A 16,335-nucleotide genomic window follows, 5' to 3' on the forward strand; every position below is an offset into this window, starting at 1 on the left:
AGAACTAAAATAAAGGGTGAGGCTGGAACTGAAATTATTGAGTTTAGGGTATGCTTAGTTCTCAGTACAGGAAACTCACATTTTATTTCAGTTTTGATTTAGCTTTCACTGTTATAAATCCATGCATGAGGTTGAGGTCAGGGGAGATCATAAGAAGAACACTAATAAGACATCACTAATGCTACTGAAGAACTCCATAATAAATGTAGCAGATTTTTTTTTTCTCATGTTCAGAATTATAAATGATAGTCATTGTATTGAGTGCACACTATGGGAATATAACACAGCTCAGAAAATCTGCAACAGCCCTCACTAGGGTTACTCACACAGATACTTTCATTATTTTGCCAGGTTGACAGGGAATTCTTTCCTGTCACTGTCTTGAATTGCCTTGCCTTTTGGCTGCACAGACCTCAGAGGTTTCTAGTGTTGCAGCATGGCTGCAAAGAATCCTCCTCCAGCCTTTCCCATATATCCCCACATGAAAAAGCACTTATTTTAATGTATTAACTTCAACAGGTCATAACAGCTGGTTTATGAGATGTGGCTGTATTCAGTAGCTTTGAAATAACTTCAATCTGCTAGCAGACTGGAACTGTCCTCTTCAGGTCTAGACATGGTCTCATTTGTGAAGGGAAGACTTGGACACTTCAGGCCACCTCAGGATCAAGTGAGCTGGAAAAGTGTTCATGCAGCTATAGCAACTGCCCCAAGCCTAGCATGGTTTTCCCTCTGTCTCCAGCAAACCCTTCTGCCAGAGAAGGGCAGTGGAGGGGGGAGGGCTTTTCCTATACATCTCTGTTGTCCTTCTCTGGGGAAATGTGCTGAGTTACTTAAATTAGCTTAATGCCTTTCTTTGAAGCAAATGCACCAAATTGCTTGCACTGCAGTAAGCAGATGAATTGATGCTGGCAGATTCATATCAAAATAAACCAGTTCCTTTTCCCCTAGGAATAAAAGAAATATCCTGTCATGTCAGCTAAGCAGCTTTTGAAGAAAGGACCAGAGGGAGAGGAAGAGAGAGAGGGAATTCAAGGTGTCAGTCTCTCTGACAACTCAGGAGCCTGAAACTACATGGTTATCCTTGGAAGAGAAACGCAGCAGTGCAGCCATGCAGGACCACAGTCTGACAGTCAGCCAGGAACGCCCAGGAAGCATCTTACTTCCTGTGCAATGACCCTGGGGCAGCACTGGAAGTGTAACATAGAGTCATTATATTTCAAAATACAAGAAAGATTGCTAAATCAATCTCTTGGAAATTATGAACTATGAGAATGAGTTGGCAATATCATTGATTCAGCAATTCTGCCTTTGAAGTGCTGTCTTCCTGATGTGGTTACATGTTACATTTTTCCCCACTGGAGCACTTTCTACATTTCTCCATAATCTTTTGGTCATTTTTAAAATCTCTCCTTTCACCTTTCCCACTTGAAAAAGAAATAGAAGGTGGCAGAAGAAATTTGCATGTGCACAAATAGAAAGAGGTAAGAAGGTATAAATGATTACAGTCAGATAGTCTAAGCTAAATACTTGTAAAGCTGGAATGAAAAAGTGAGTTGCCTATTCCCATTCGAGCAACCTGTTTCTGCCACTTGGTGGGATCATCTGTTCCGAAAAGCAAACTCAGCACTTAACTCTAAGTCTACAATTCCTGTAGCTAGGCAGAAGGCCACTCTGAGTCTTAGGAAATTCACTGCTGTGTTGCTATTATTTTCCTGTGGGTGAATCCAAGGTAGTTATGGTGAGATACCCGATTTCAGTGAGGGTCTCAGCACTTAACCTGGCTTGCGCCAGCTGGTTCAGGCACTGAGGTAGACCAGTACTGGCTCAGTGAGAGAGCAAGGTAAAACATCATATGCTTAGCTGGATGCTTATCAGAACATGAGCTGACCACTTTAAAGATGCTGCTGGAATGTAGGGATAAGAATAATATAATGAAGCATTTGTAATATATAAAATTACAAACTTGCCATTTATTTTATTTTTTTTTTCTGGTGAAAGTTTCAGGTTTTTTGTATTGTACTATGGTTCTTGAAACTTTAGGCACATCTTCTTCAGTTCATTTTGTATATGAAGCAAAATAAATAATTCTGTTTTCCTACCTATTACCTATTATAAAAGAAGACAGTTTTTTAATTACCTTAAATTATATTTTAAGAAAAAAAAAAAACAAAACAAAACAAAAGACAAAAAAGCCTGTAATAACTAATTGCTTATGAGCAAGTACTGGAGAAAGTAATGTAAATCTGTCAGAAACACTGTTTTTGATAACATTTGATATTCCATTAAGTTAAAGATAATAAAGATTAGATCCTTCTTGTTTACCAAAAGTCTTTTAAATCTGTTAGAAGTGTGCCTTTTACTTTCTGCATGCTTTTTATCTGTTGTTTGATTCACTTTAGTATCAGGTCAATCTATTTATTTTATAAATGGCAAGAACTTCCTTTCTTTGAGAAGTGTGGTAAGGTTGTTTGGAGTAATTAGCCCAATGTTTAATGATGTAAAGTCTTCTTTTCTTCTTGAAACAGAAAGAACTAGTGTGGTGCTGAGTGGCATTAACAAGAAAGAGCAGGGTAGACTGTACTCAAATCTGGCCACATAATGTGCTAAGCTTTGCAGTGGGAAGGAAATGGTTTTTGGGGAGTAAGGTAGGGTAATTGTAATAAATAATCTATTTTAGCAGCCCCATTAAAAATTAGTAAAAGAGAGAAGGCTCTATACTTCTGGTTCACAATGAAAGCTGTCCAGAGATGAGGTTATGGTGCTGTCTTTTTTTCTTAACTTTCATGTGGTGAAAGCTTCATGTCCTGCCTTGTCCTTGTAATGTTGAGTGATAAATTACAAGATATAATCCCCTCAGGCCATGCTGTATTTGGCAGACCAGGGTGATTTTGCAGCCATGTCACAGACTTGCTTTTTCTGGGGGTCAACAAATGCTCCCTCACAAGGGAGCTACAGCATCCACCACCACTGCTACACAGCCTCGGAACAATCAAAACAGTTTTAACATCCTTCTGTTTTCATTGTTTTAAGAGTGGCCACAGAAAGGGTGGAAATCTAGGGGAATGTTGAAAGGGCAGGGCAGGGACAAGGGCAGGGAGAAGGGCAGGGCAGGGCAGGGCAGGGCAGGGCAGGGCAGGGCAGGGCAGGGCAGGGAAGGGCAGGGAAGGGCAGGGCAGGGCAGGGCAGGGCAGGGCAGGGCAGGGCAGGGCAGGGCAGGGAAGGGAAGGGAAGGGCAGGGAAGGGCAGGGAAGGGAAGGGAAGGGAGAAAAAAGGAAGGGGGTATTCTGTTGTCTATTTTTGGTGAAAATTTTTAGGGTTGTCTTCAGTCAGTATTTGTGCCACCTTATTAGAGCTGCGTCTTCTTTCAGAGACATGCTCATTGTGACATGTGAAATGTTCTTAGAGCCTGAGTACTTTTCCTTCACTGTCTCTTTCTGTATAAATTACAAATAACTGGAAGCTGCTGGAAAAGAATTCATATCACCTTCCTGCACACAAGGCTGTTAAATGATGTCCACTGCAATTCAAAACAGCACCTTGCAGTCCCAAATCTGAAAGGGAGCTTCCACCCCTGAGAGTAATATGTCATCGTGGCGCTAATACTGCCTTGCCAGTCTCTTAGTTGCACCATAAAAAAAAAAAAACAAAACAACCCCCCCCCCCCAAAAAAAAAAAACAACCCAAAACCAACCAACCAAACAAACAAAAAAAACCCAACCAAAAACAAAAACAAAAAAACACCTTAGCACTGCCAGGGTAGCACAAGTACTGGGGATGCATCTCTGGAGCCAATAATTTCAAGGACTTCAGTTTGTATCTGAATTTGCTGCTGAATGACCGGTGCTGGCCAAGAAATGGAAGGAAAGAAAAATGGTGACATAGCCCTTCCTGGGTTGGCAGGTTGGCTGTAGTTGCATTCGATCATTCACAATTGTGAAGATTCTAATGGTGAAAAATGGTACTTTATTTTTTCTGGGGTCTTGCTGCATCATTATTCAGTTAACTTGTTAAGATTTACCTTGCCACTTTGGAGATAATTAGGTAGTGTAAGGGAGCACTGGTCATACTTGTAACAGATGTGTTAGATGGAAGTAAATGGAAGAGGAGCACTTCTAACTTGCTTTTGTAATTATGGCTCTGATGACAGGTTTTAGAGGTTATTAAAATCCAAGAAATATCTAGGTATGGGAAGGATAGCCTTCATTTGTACATATTTGTTTTCATTACCAACTTCTACTGAGGCAGTAAAAAAAAAAAAAAAAAAAGTATTTTTGCCTCAAACGTATGAAAAGGAATATAGAGACTCAGTTCAGGTCATAATGATCAGTTTATTATCCTCTGAGACCCCTGTGGAGAAAAACAAACAAATACCACAGGGACCTGAGAGCCCCTGAAGAACCATTTTGCATATATATCTTACTTAATACTAGTTGTAATCTGTTTTTTTGATGTTCACTAGGATCCTTTTTACAGGAAAGTAGAAGAAAGAGAACAAAGGAATTCTGCCAAAAGAGATTTTATGAAATTGATCCTGGGTGTATTCAGATGCACTGAAAAGGGAGAGAGCAATAAATACAGAGAGCCAATTATACGTGCCTTTAATTTATTATGTTTAATTTCACCAAGTGGCCCAGCTGCCTTAGTGACTCAGCTGTAGCTATGAAAATTGCCTTAAGGTCTGCACACTAACACAACTGATTTCAGCATGGCTGTGTTTGGCTTACCACCTTGCAGTGGAATATGTAAATGAAAACATGAATTAATTTCATTTTTCCAACCTCATATCAACAAGCTTACAGCAGAGGTCTGAAAACACGAAAGTGAACCCTGTATAGCAATTTTGTGCTGTGGTTTGTTTGCTTTGGACAGCAACATGTGTGTTCTTTGTACAATGTCTTAATGCATCTTGGTATTTTTCTTGGTTATTTTTTATTGTAACTTCCTTCTCTTTGTTATTAGCCTTCATTTCTTGGGCCTGTGACAATGAGTTAAACTAAATGTGCTGAAAATACCTGCTCCAAAAGTGAACACACTCTTTCATTGAAAATTCAGTGCAGCTCCCCTTGCACTCATTGCTTGTCAAATTTTCTGGGAATAGCAATGGTGAAATTTAATTCATAAGGTAATATAATTATTCCCTCAAATTGCTCTCAGCCAGCTTTTGCAGTCCTTCATCAAACAAGATGCACCATTAATGCAAAGAGCCAAGGACTATGCAGTCTGTTTTTAATCAAAATAATATTTTAAATAGACATATATACATAAATATTATCTCTATTTGTTTACTGATAGAATCTTTTCAGAAATTCCATTGAATCCTCTAAGACTCAGTAAGATGGGATAATTTTTTTTTTCATCTTGTCTTGTTTATAACCAATCAGTTCCTTCCCTTGATGTCATACTGGGATTTTGCAGTAAAGAAAGCCTATAAGAAACAAATCTAACCTTTCAGACTGTGGTCCCTACCTCTGCATGACAGCTAATTACAGAGCTTTCCTAAATGAGTGTCAGGAAGTATATCCGAGAACGTCTCATGTAGCTGGGATGTATGAACTAAGCTGATAACAGTAAACTAAAAGTTGGGCCAAGCAAGGAATTGGAAGCATTAAAACACCTCATGACTCACATTTTGACATTTCCTCAGAACTTTCTTGTATGTTCACCAGACATTATTACAGGGGGGAATCCTTCTCTACCTGAAAGTCTTGGCTGAACATCTATAACAAATCCCCCTCTCATTCTTGCAGTTCGTGACTTTTCATGACAATTTTTCAATGAACATTTCAAACTATAGGATAAAGCCTTCTCAGTGAATTATTATCTCCAAATCTCCCTCCTCTGTGGCTGTTGCACACTAACTCTGAGGCTACAGTAAGCCACCTACCAGCTACTGGTCTGACTGCTGCTTCCTTAACTTCTGTTCAATTGTTTGGGGGTTTGGTTTTGTGTGTGTGGGTTTTTTTTCTTTCCCTACAAGACTTCTGAAGCCAAATAGCTGACCTGGCAATAACTAATTTTGTTTAGTTACATTATCACTATTTGTCCAAAACATATCTCCTGAAAACTCTAGTGGAAGCTTGTGGTTGACATTGCAGCAGAGTAGCAATAAATTCTTCCTGGGGTCTACATCTCTGAGGTTTTTAAAATTAAGTTGGGAGGAATAGAAAGAAAATAAAAAAATGAAAGTAAATTATTTTGTTATGTCTTTTCTTGAAACTCATTTGTGGATTTTGACTCATTTAATTGCCTGGCTTGCTAAAGGCTCTTTGATCTCATAGCTCTACTGGCAGAATTTATACAAGCTGGAGACTCCATGTCACTGGTAGAGTTACACCTTCCCACCTTCCATAAAACCTTGGTCTTTTAGCTGAATTTTGTTAGGTTGGGTTTGCTCCATGAAGCTGAACATCTCCTGCTTCCCCAGCAAGTGAGTACCAATCCTGAAAATGCCTTGGATCGCAGAAGAAAACTTTTGTCCATGTTGAAGGAGATAATTTAAAAAAATTATCTTGGTGAAAATACTACATCCTTGATAACAACAGTGTCTATGAAATGAGCTACTTTCCTTTTTATTGGAGTTTCTAGTTTCTGAGTTATGAGTTTGTCTGAGCTTGACATTTCTGTTTGGAATATACAAGGAGAGAAATGTTTTCACTGTCGCATACCTAAAAAACCCCTAAATTTTCTCATCCTGTAGAAAACCATTCATGTTTTAAATGGAGACTGAGTTTGGGAAGTGTTGGTCCCAAAGACATATATTCATGCAGTCATGAATTCATGCAGGTGTTGAGTACATGAGAAAATTGGGAGAAACCGAAAAGGGACAGCTAAGAATGAAAGTATCACTTCAGCCTTGGCTGCGGTGATCTGTTTTAGAGAAGTATAATGATGGGCACAGAAGAACAATAAATATATATTTTTCATTTATTCATAGGAGAACTACTGTTAAGCAGGCTGTTGTACTTTATGTCAATGCATTTCACTGTATAACAAAGAACAATAACTGTTACTGTTGCAGAATTATAGATATTGTAAATATGAACAAAACCTCAGTGATTATGTTTTTAATCACTATGTGCCTATGGGGTTTTCACCTGCAGTAAACAGAAACTGGAACAGCATCAGCCTCCCAGGTTTGAGGACATGCACTGCGACTAACTTAAAATGAATAAAACTGCATATGATGAGCTGTTTCTTTTCTTTTCAAATTGGTTAATATTGCATAAAGTCATGTTCTGTCATTCAAAGTGTGTTATAAGAAAGACTATAATACCTTCTGACAAGTGCATTTTCTGCCAAAGTGCTGCTGTGTGCACATTGGTTTTGTCTTTCTTAAAAATGTCTTGTGATATGTGCTGTTCTCAAGGAATAGTTCTTGACACTGTTCAGGTTCAAAACATTACAATGACGTGAAAATGATGATTTAAAAGTGTATAGGCTGCCTGAAAACGGAAACTACAGATACATAGTGTGGTTGAGATTGGAAGAAACATATGGAGATCATGTAGTCCAACTCCCTGCTTAAAGCAGTGTTGCTCAGGGCTATGTCCTGTCAGGTTGTTCATATGTCCGTAGGTGCAAAGTTCACAACTTCTTTTGGTAACCTGTGCCAGTGTTCAACCACACTCACAGTAAGAAAGTGTTTTCTTGTGTTTAAACAGCTTTTCCTGTATTTCAGTTTCTGTGTCCATCACCTCTTTTCCTGTCGTTGGGTATGACTGAGAAGAGTCTGGTTCCTTCATTTTCATTCCTCCCATAAGGTATTTACACACATGTATAAGATCCTTCTGAGCCTTCTCTAAGTCAAATAGTTCCAGCTCTTTCAGCCTTTCCTCATATGGAAGATGCTCCATACTCTTAAACATATTCATGGTCCTTCACTGGACTCTTCACAGTTCAGCACCTTGTCTAGTTTGTGCTTTATAAGTTAATCTATGAGGGTGTTATGGAAGACACTGTCAAATGCCCTACTAGAGTCCATATAAAGAACATCCACTGCTCTTCTATTGTCCACCAAACCAGTCATCCCATAAGGCTCTCCAGGGAGGATTTCTTCTTTTTTAAGTGCATACTGACTACTCCATATCACCTGTTTTCCTTCAGGTGTTTGGAAACAGCTTATGGAGTTTTTCCCTAACACCTCCCCAGGCATCAAGGTTCCCTGGGTCCTCCTTCCTACTCTTTTTGAAGACAGTAGTGGCACTTGCCTTCTTCCAGTCCTCAAGAACCCCTTCCCTCCCCTGATTCCTCAGTTGCTATCACCTTTCAAAAAGGATCAAGACTGGCCTCATCAGCCACCTCCCCAAGTAGTCATGGGTGCATCCCATTAATGGGTTTATATAAAAAAACGTTTAATTTGATTGTATGCTCCCTAACCTAACCCTTATATCAAGAGTAAGTCTTCCTTGCTCTAGAATTCATTGGTCTTGGGCCTGTGATTCCTGAAAGGAAATCTGGTATGTGAAGGTGTAACTAAAGAAGGCATTGAGTACCTTGAGGTTTTCAGTATCTTCTGTCACCATGTCCTGTGCCCCATTCAGCAATGGACCCATATTTTCCTTCATCTTCCTTATGCTGATGATATACCTGTAGAAACTCTTGTTGCCTTTCACACCATTTTTATCACAGTAAAGCCCAGGTGGCTTTAGTTTTCCTAGTCCCACCCCTCCAGTCTTGGACAGTGTCTACTTAAGTCTCCTGGGTCACATGGCAGCTTGTAGCTCCTCTATGCTTCCTTGTTATGTTTGAGTATAGGCAGGAACTCCTCATTCATCCATGCAGACCTCCTGCCCCTCTTGCTTGATTTCTTGTTCATGGAGCTCTTGAGCCTGTATAAAGTGATCCTTGAAAATCAACTAGTTCTTCTGAACCCTCTGTTCTCCATGACCACCTGCCATGGGATTCTTCCAAGTAGTTCCTGAACTGGCCAAAGATTGAAGTCCAAGGCTGTAAACCCTCTATTTGCTTTCTTCCCTCCTTTCACATTCCTGAACTCCAGCCTCCTTTGGATGTTGCAGTCCATGCTGCACCTGCATCCCTCACCAGTTCTCCTTGTCTGTAAGTATTAGATCCAACAAAACACTTTTAAACTTCAAATTAAATTTCATATTTAACTTCAGATTAAACTTCAGCACTTTTTAACTTCAGATACCTCCAGGACTGCTTGTGTCCTGCTGTGTTGTCCCTGCAGCAGCAGATTATCTGGGTGGTTTAAATCCTCTGTGAAGACCAGGGTCTCCAAATGCTATGCAGCTTCTAGCTGGCTGTAGAAACCTTATCTACTTATCCCTGATAAGTCGATATTTAGGAGACACCCACCACAATGCTGCCCAAACTGGTTTGCCCTCTAATCGTGTTCCATAAACTCCCAGCCAGCTGATCAGCTGTCCCAGAAAGAGCTCCATGTGTTTCTGCTGCTCTCCCATATTCAGTGCAACTCCACCTTCTTGCAGTCCCAGCCTGTCCTTTAGAAAGGGCCTGTACACATTCATTCCAGCACTCCAGTCATGTGAGTTCTTACACTGTGCCCCTGTGATCCCATGAGACTGTAGCCCTGCAATGGCACACAGACCTCCAGTTCCTCCTGTTTGTTCCCGGTCCTGCCTGCATTAGTGTGCAAGCACTGCAGAGAGGCACCTGATCATGAAAATTTCTCAGATAAAGTGTGAGACCTTCCCTCAAATTGCTCCCTAATTACTGTGAAAATAATGAAACAAATTAAAAATTTATTTGTTTTTAATTTAGTCTAGAGGATCACTCTTGGATTTTATTTATTGGTATGTATTCCAAATGATGCTTTGAAAGTCATGCAAGTTATGTTATGGAAATTAATTAAGCTTTCTCTTTGTCTAGATAGAAGATATTCAATAAATCATAAGAGAAGTAACTGGGCCTGCTTGACAGTCTTTAGGGGAAACCAATTATACATCTGTATATTTTCATCCATAACACAACACACACATACGCACATCACAGAATCACAAAATGGTTGAGTTTGGAAAGAACATCCAGAGATAATCTGCTCCAATCCCCTGCTCAAGCTATATACACATACCCTCCATAGAGCTATATACACATAAAAGTATTTATATATCTTTGTTCTGGCTTTTGATGAAGCAACTTACATGGCTATTGCATTTAAATTGGAGAAATGAATGATTAAGAATGAAAGCACTTGAGTAGATTATGACTAAAATTCTTATTCTAAGGAAATTCTAGTAGCATCACAAGCGAAAAAAAAACCTCATGCGAACAGTGATAGAGGAATAGTGTCTTGGTATAAAGTGATTTACACAAAACATCACCTAGACTACTGATAGATTTAACATCTGCCTCTGATTTTTCCTGATTTTATTGCAGGAATGGAAAGTACATCATGACTCCCTGAAGAATATAAAAGACAATAAAGAGCATAGACAATGAATAAATAAGACAAAGAATAATCTCCTAGTGAATTCTGTATGTTCCCTCAGATTCATGAAAATCCTCCATCTATTTCATTCAATATCTTCATATCCAGGATATCCAGGAGCTATACAGATTTGGTAACAAATGGTTATGAAATTTATGTATCTAACCGGAGTGATAGAAACATATGCAATTTTTTCATCTGGAATTTAGTATAAATAAAGCTTTAAAGAAAATGAAAAATATGAGAGTGTATTGTATGATACAAAAGGCACTATATAAGTCTTTGAAATAAAAATCTGAAGTCTGAGACAAAATCACTATCATTTCAGCACAGTTAGGAACAGAACACAGCTAGATTTACAAATTCCTTGGAGACAATATTTTCAGGGCTTGCATTCCTTTATAATATAATAAATTTTCTCAATCAAGTTGAGTGCCTGCCAGGGTCTAGGTTTGTGCTTCAGTAGAAAAACCTGGGTTGCTGGGAGAACAACTATATATATTCTGCACTAGTTCTTTGAAAATGGTACTAAATTATCCAAAATAGTTGCATTGAAAGCTCCTGAAAAGATCTACTGAAAGTTCCTTTAATGCTGCATGACTGCAAATAAAAGGGCAAATGTCATTTAGTATCACCAAGTGCAAAGTACTACACACAGGAAAAAATAACCTTGTCTTCACTTCATAAGGTGCTCTAATTATTTGTTACCTTTAAGAAAGAAACCATGGGTCCATTATGGTCCAGCTTCTAAGGACAAGCTGCAGAGATGGTTAAAAGGATGAGGAAAGCACAGGGCTTTCTTGGGAAAGAAGAAGAGAAGATTTAAGTGAAGAGTACTGTGGTGCTGTACACACCTATAGGTCCTGCAAGACTAGGACAAATTCTTCAGTCATCAGGCTGTGGAAGGAAAGAGTACAGAAGAGTCTGGAATAGCACTTAAGTAATGAAGGACAGCTACATTAAGTATTGAGTGTCTGGATGTATCTATAATTTCCCAGCTGTTAGAGCCTTGGGAAATATATCTTATGCCTCTCCATTTAGGCCACATTTTTTGAAGTTTTTCCCAAAAGTCATGGTGGTTAGAGGCAGGGTACGATAAAACAGTTCATGTGTTCCTATTCACAGTATCTCCGGAACTATTTTACCTCACATACCAAAGTGGGAAAATCAGTATTATCTTCCCAGCAAAGAAAAGGCCAGTTGCCACATCACGAGACCACTTTTTCCCATCTTCCAAGATACAGGGCCTGTAGGTTGTAATGCAGGGACAGACACACTTGTCCTCCTCTTTCTGTCAAAAATTAGGTGAGGGACTAGAAGTAAACTTGTGGATAACTCCTCTTTTCTGCATAAGAAAAAGGAATGGCAGTAAATTTAGAAAGCACAGCAAAACATAAACCAGTGCATCAACTATATATAATGAAGAACGTATGAGGAAAATGTCTATTATCACTTTAATGGTTTCTTGTGATGACAAAAACGTGGTATTTCAAGCATTTTTACTTGGGAAGACCATTTCCTACCATGGCTTCCAAGTAGTTAGTTTACAAATTCCTTCCCTAAAATATCACATTTGTTTCTGAAATGGCTTTGATGTAGAATATTATCTGGTTGGGTTTTTTCTGTATTATGGCAGAATACTTCATTTAAGGTAATTGCATCTTTTGATGTACTGTGATTTTGCATAATTTTATTAGCCACAGAGTAAAACCATGGAATTAAAAAAAAAAGAACCTTTGTGAGTGTATCTGACTGCTAATATTATCTATGGAAGTTATTGGTATTTTGAATATATTGCCATAGCTGCAATGTTCTGCAATACATATTTGTATTAAAAATTGTATGGATTGAGTGACATACAACAAATAAAGGCTTGGTCCACTTCAATGCAGATTTAAAAATAGTCATTAAAGAAGTAATTTTTCTGACCTGCTCATCTGAAAGACAAAAGACAAAAATATGCTGTGCGGGGGCATTAGAGTACTTAATACAATAGAACACCTAAGTGATTGTTCTGCTAAGGAAATGGCAAAATGGCTCTTCAAATGCAGAAGACCTTGCAGAAGGAATGATTTAAGTTCTTTGAAGTGTAGCTCTAGGTGAGTAATAACCAGAAGGATTAGCAACTGATTAATAAATTAGAGCAAGCGTGTAGTGATTATAAGAAAAACAATTGCAGTTGCCCATGTTTGTGGTGTCCTTGCTGGCATTTTGATATTTCAGTCTATTTGGCTCTAAACCAGGGGCCCTCAAACTACGGCCCACGGGCCGGATACGCCCCCTCAGGGTCCTCAATCCGGCCCCCGGTATTTACAGACCCCCCCGCCCCGCCCTGCCGGGGGCTGGGGGGGAAACCAAGCAGCCGCAGATGGCTGCCTGCCACTGCATCCACGTGCCGGCCCCCTGGTTAAAAAGTTTGAGGACCCCTGCTCTAAACAGTCCTAAGAAAAGTAAAACCAGTTCTGTAATACATAGCCTTTGCAGTACATAAAGGATGGGAAAATCCCCAAATACTGCTACCAGAACTCTTAACACCCTGAAATTCTTTTAAAATGTGTTTTCCTGGCAAAACACACTATTTTTTTTCATTGTTGTTTTTTTTTACCCCAAAGTCATGTACTGCATATGGATATCTCTCAAAGTAAAATTATGTCCCCAGGAGACCGTCATTCTTCTCTGCAAAGGAAAGTCCCACTTACCATATATATTACTTCTTTACACCATCTATGTGTTTGGGGTATCAGCACCGGGAAATCCCACAGGAGTACATCCTGAGCATTTTAAAGGCAATGCCTAGTGAAAATGAAAGATGTGCTAAGAGTAGATTCAGTACACATATTTCTGAGTCTCTAACCCTTTAGAAATCCAGTTTATATCTTAAGTTATGTCCTGTGATGAGCTGCATCCCATACATAACAGCTTTCAGCACATTTGGCAATAACCCTCTCAAACAAGTGACTCTGCCCCCCCACAGCTTTGCAGCAGGATGCTAATCCACCCAGGCAGACAGTGCACTCACTTCCAAGAATCTTAGCATCTAGAGTTAAGCAGCACAATTTCACACCATTAGAAAAGAGATTGGTTTCTGCACATGACAGCGGGTCATTTTCTATACCTGCAGTTACACTTGGCTGTATTTGCAGCAACAGCCTGGTAACAGAGATACTGAAGTGTATCAAGCTGGAAATAAAGCAAAATTCCCTGAAGCACTGTGGTTAGTGTTATATATGAATAAATAAAACTTAACTGAGAGAAAAATTTTAGGAAGATGCCATCTCTAGAGCTGAAAAAGTCTTTAGCTGTAAGAAAGGGACAGATGCTGGAGATCTAGTCTTAGCATTGATTTAGAAGACAAAATTAAACAATCAGTTATGTGCAGTTTCATAATTATTTAAATATTCAAATGCAGTAGCAGTTCCTGTCTAATATTTTGCCAAATAATATAAAAGTTATACAAATGCAGTGTATAGCCCTTGGCTGGCTTCCTAGTGAAAATCTTGGACCTTTGAGACATTTTAAATTCTTACACCTGGGAAAACAGTTATTTTTTTGGGATCCTTAAAGTAATGTCAACCTGGGCCCATTTATTGTGGGTTTCATGGTATTTGATGGGTATTCTTCCTTCAGCTGCCATTCGTGGATTCATGAATATTAGAGCCTTGAGAATGATTTAGTAAGAAATTAGGTTTTCAGCAAACAAAAAGAACTACAAATATACATGAAATGCTGAGTTTGACAATCCTGTTTTCTAATGCTGGATCAGATCTTCTGCTATATCAATCATCAGTTCTCAGTCAAATCTTCATGAAAATATTCCCACTCCAAGTGAAATGAGAAAAGTGAACATATGTGAACAGTCGGTTTTCTTTTCTTGTCTTCATTAGTGCAGTATGTTGTGCCATTTTTTCTTCTACTTTGTCCTAAGTTGTATGTGCAGTCTTCTGTATGAAATAGATCTTGCTGTAAAATTCACCTCTCATTTGGTAAACATGGGGAATAGTTTAGACGGTCGCTTCCTTGTGACAAATAGAGTCACAGATCACTGAATCCAACCTTTAACCTAGGACTGCCAAGTCCACCACTAAACCATGTCCCCAAGTGCAACATCTGCAGGTCTTCTAAATATCTTCAGGGACAGTGACTCAACCATGTCCCTGGGCAGCCTATTTCAGTACTTGACCACCCTCTTGGTGAAGAAATTTTTCCAATCTAAACCTCCCCTGTCACAACTCGAGGCCATTTCCTCTCACCCTAAAACTTATTACTTTGGAGAAGAGACCGATACCTACCTCACTGCAACCTCCTTTCAGTCAGTTTTAGAGAGCAATAAGGTCTCCCCTGAGCCTCCTTTCCTCCAGGCTGAACAACTCCAGTTGCTTCAGCCACTTCTCATAAGACTTGTCCTGTAGACACTTCACAAGCTTTGTTGCCCTTCTCTGGGCACATTCCAACACCTCCATGTCTTCCTGGAAGTGAGGGGCCCAAAACTGAGCACAGTATACAAGGTGTGGCTGCAACAGGGCCGAGGACAGGGGGACAATCACTCCCCTAGTCCTGCCGGCCACACGGTTTTGGGTACAGGCCGGGATGCTGTTGGCCTTTCTGGGCACGCTGCTGGCCCATGTTCAGCGGGCTGTCAACCAGCACCCCCAGGTCCTTTTCTACCAGGCACTTTCCAACCACTCTTCCCCAAGCCTGTAGCTCTGTGTGGGGTTGTTGTGACCCAAGTGCAGGACCCGGCACTGACACTGCTCCTTGTTGAATCTTGTATCATTGGCCTTGGCCCATCAATCCAACCTGTCCAGATCCCTCTGCAGAGCCTTCCCACACGAAGGTGGACCAACACTCCAACCCAACTTGGTGCTGTCTGCAAACTTACTGAGGGTGCACCCGATCTTCTTGTCCAGATCATTGATAAAGATGTTAAACTGGCCCCAATAGTGAGCCCTGGGGAACGCCCCTTGTGACCGGCCACCAACTGGATTTAACTACATTTACTACCGCTCTTTGGGCTCAGCTGTCTAGCCAGTTTTTACCCAGTGAACAGTACATCCGTCCAAGCCATGATCTGCCAGTTTCTCCAAGAGAACTCTGTGGCAAAAGGTGTCAAAGGCTTTACTAATGTCCAAGTAGACAACATCCACAGCCTTCCCTCATCCACTAAGTGGGTCACATTGTCATAGAAAAAGATCAGGTTAGTCAAGCAGGATCTGCCTTTCAGAAACCCATGCTAACAGGGCCTGATCACCTTGTTGTCCTGTATGTTCCACTTGATGGGACTCATGTTGGTCTGCTCCATAACCTTCCCTGGCGCCAAGATAAGACTGACAGGCCTGTAGTTTCCCAGATCCTCCCTCTGTCCCTTCTTGTAGATAGGAGTCACATTGATTAGCTTCCAGTCTTCTGGGACCTCCCCAGTTAGCCAGTTAGCCATGACTGTTGACAAATGAAAGTTCCCCCAGCTCCCTCAGTACCCTTGGATGGATCCCATCCAGTCCCATAGAGTTGTGTGTGTCTAAGTGGTACAGCCAGTCACTGACCAGTTCCCCTGAGATTATGGGGACTTCACTCTACTCCCTGGCCCTGTCTTCCAGATCAGGGGCCTGGGTACCTGGAGAACAACTGCTCTTACTATTAAAGACTGAGGTAAAGAAGGCATTAAATACTTCAGTGTTTTCCTCATCCTTTGTTGCTGTGTTTTCCCCCTGCATCCAATAAAGCATGGAGCTTCTCTTTAGCCCTCCTTTTGTTGGTAGTGTATTTATAGAAACATTTTTTGTTGTCTTTTACATCAGTAGCCAGGTTAAGTTGGGCTTTGGCCCTTCTAATTATCTTCCTACATAACCTCACAATATCGTTGTAGTCCCTTTGAGTTGTCTTCCCCTTCTTCCAAAGGTCATAAACTGTCTTTTTTTTCCTGA

This window comes from Falco biarmicus, chromosome Z, assembly GCF_023638135.1.
Source record: "Falco biarmicus isolate bFalBia1 chromosome Z, bFalBia1.pri, whole genome shotgun sequence".
Classification (NCBI taxonomy): Eukaryota; Metazoa; Chordata; class Aves; order Falconiformes; family Falconidae; genus Falco; species Falco biarmicus.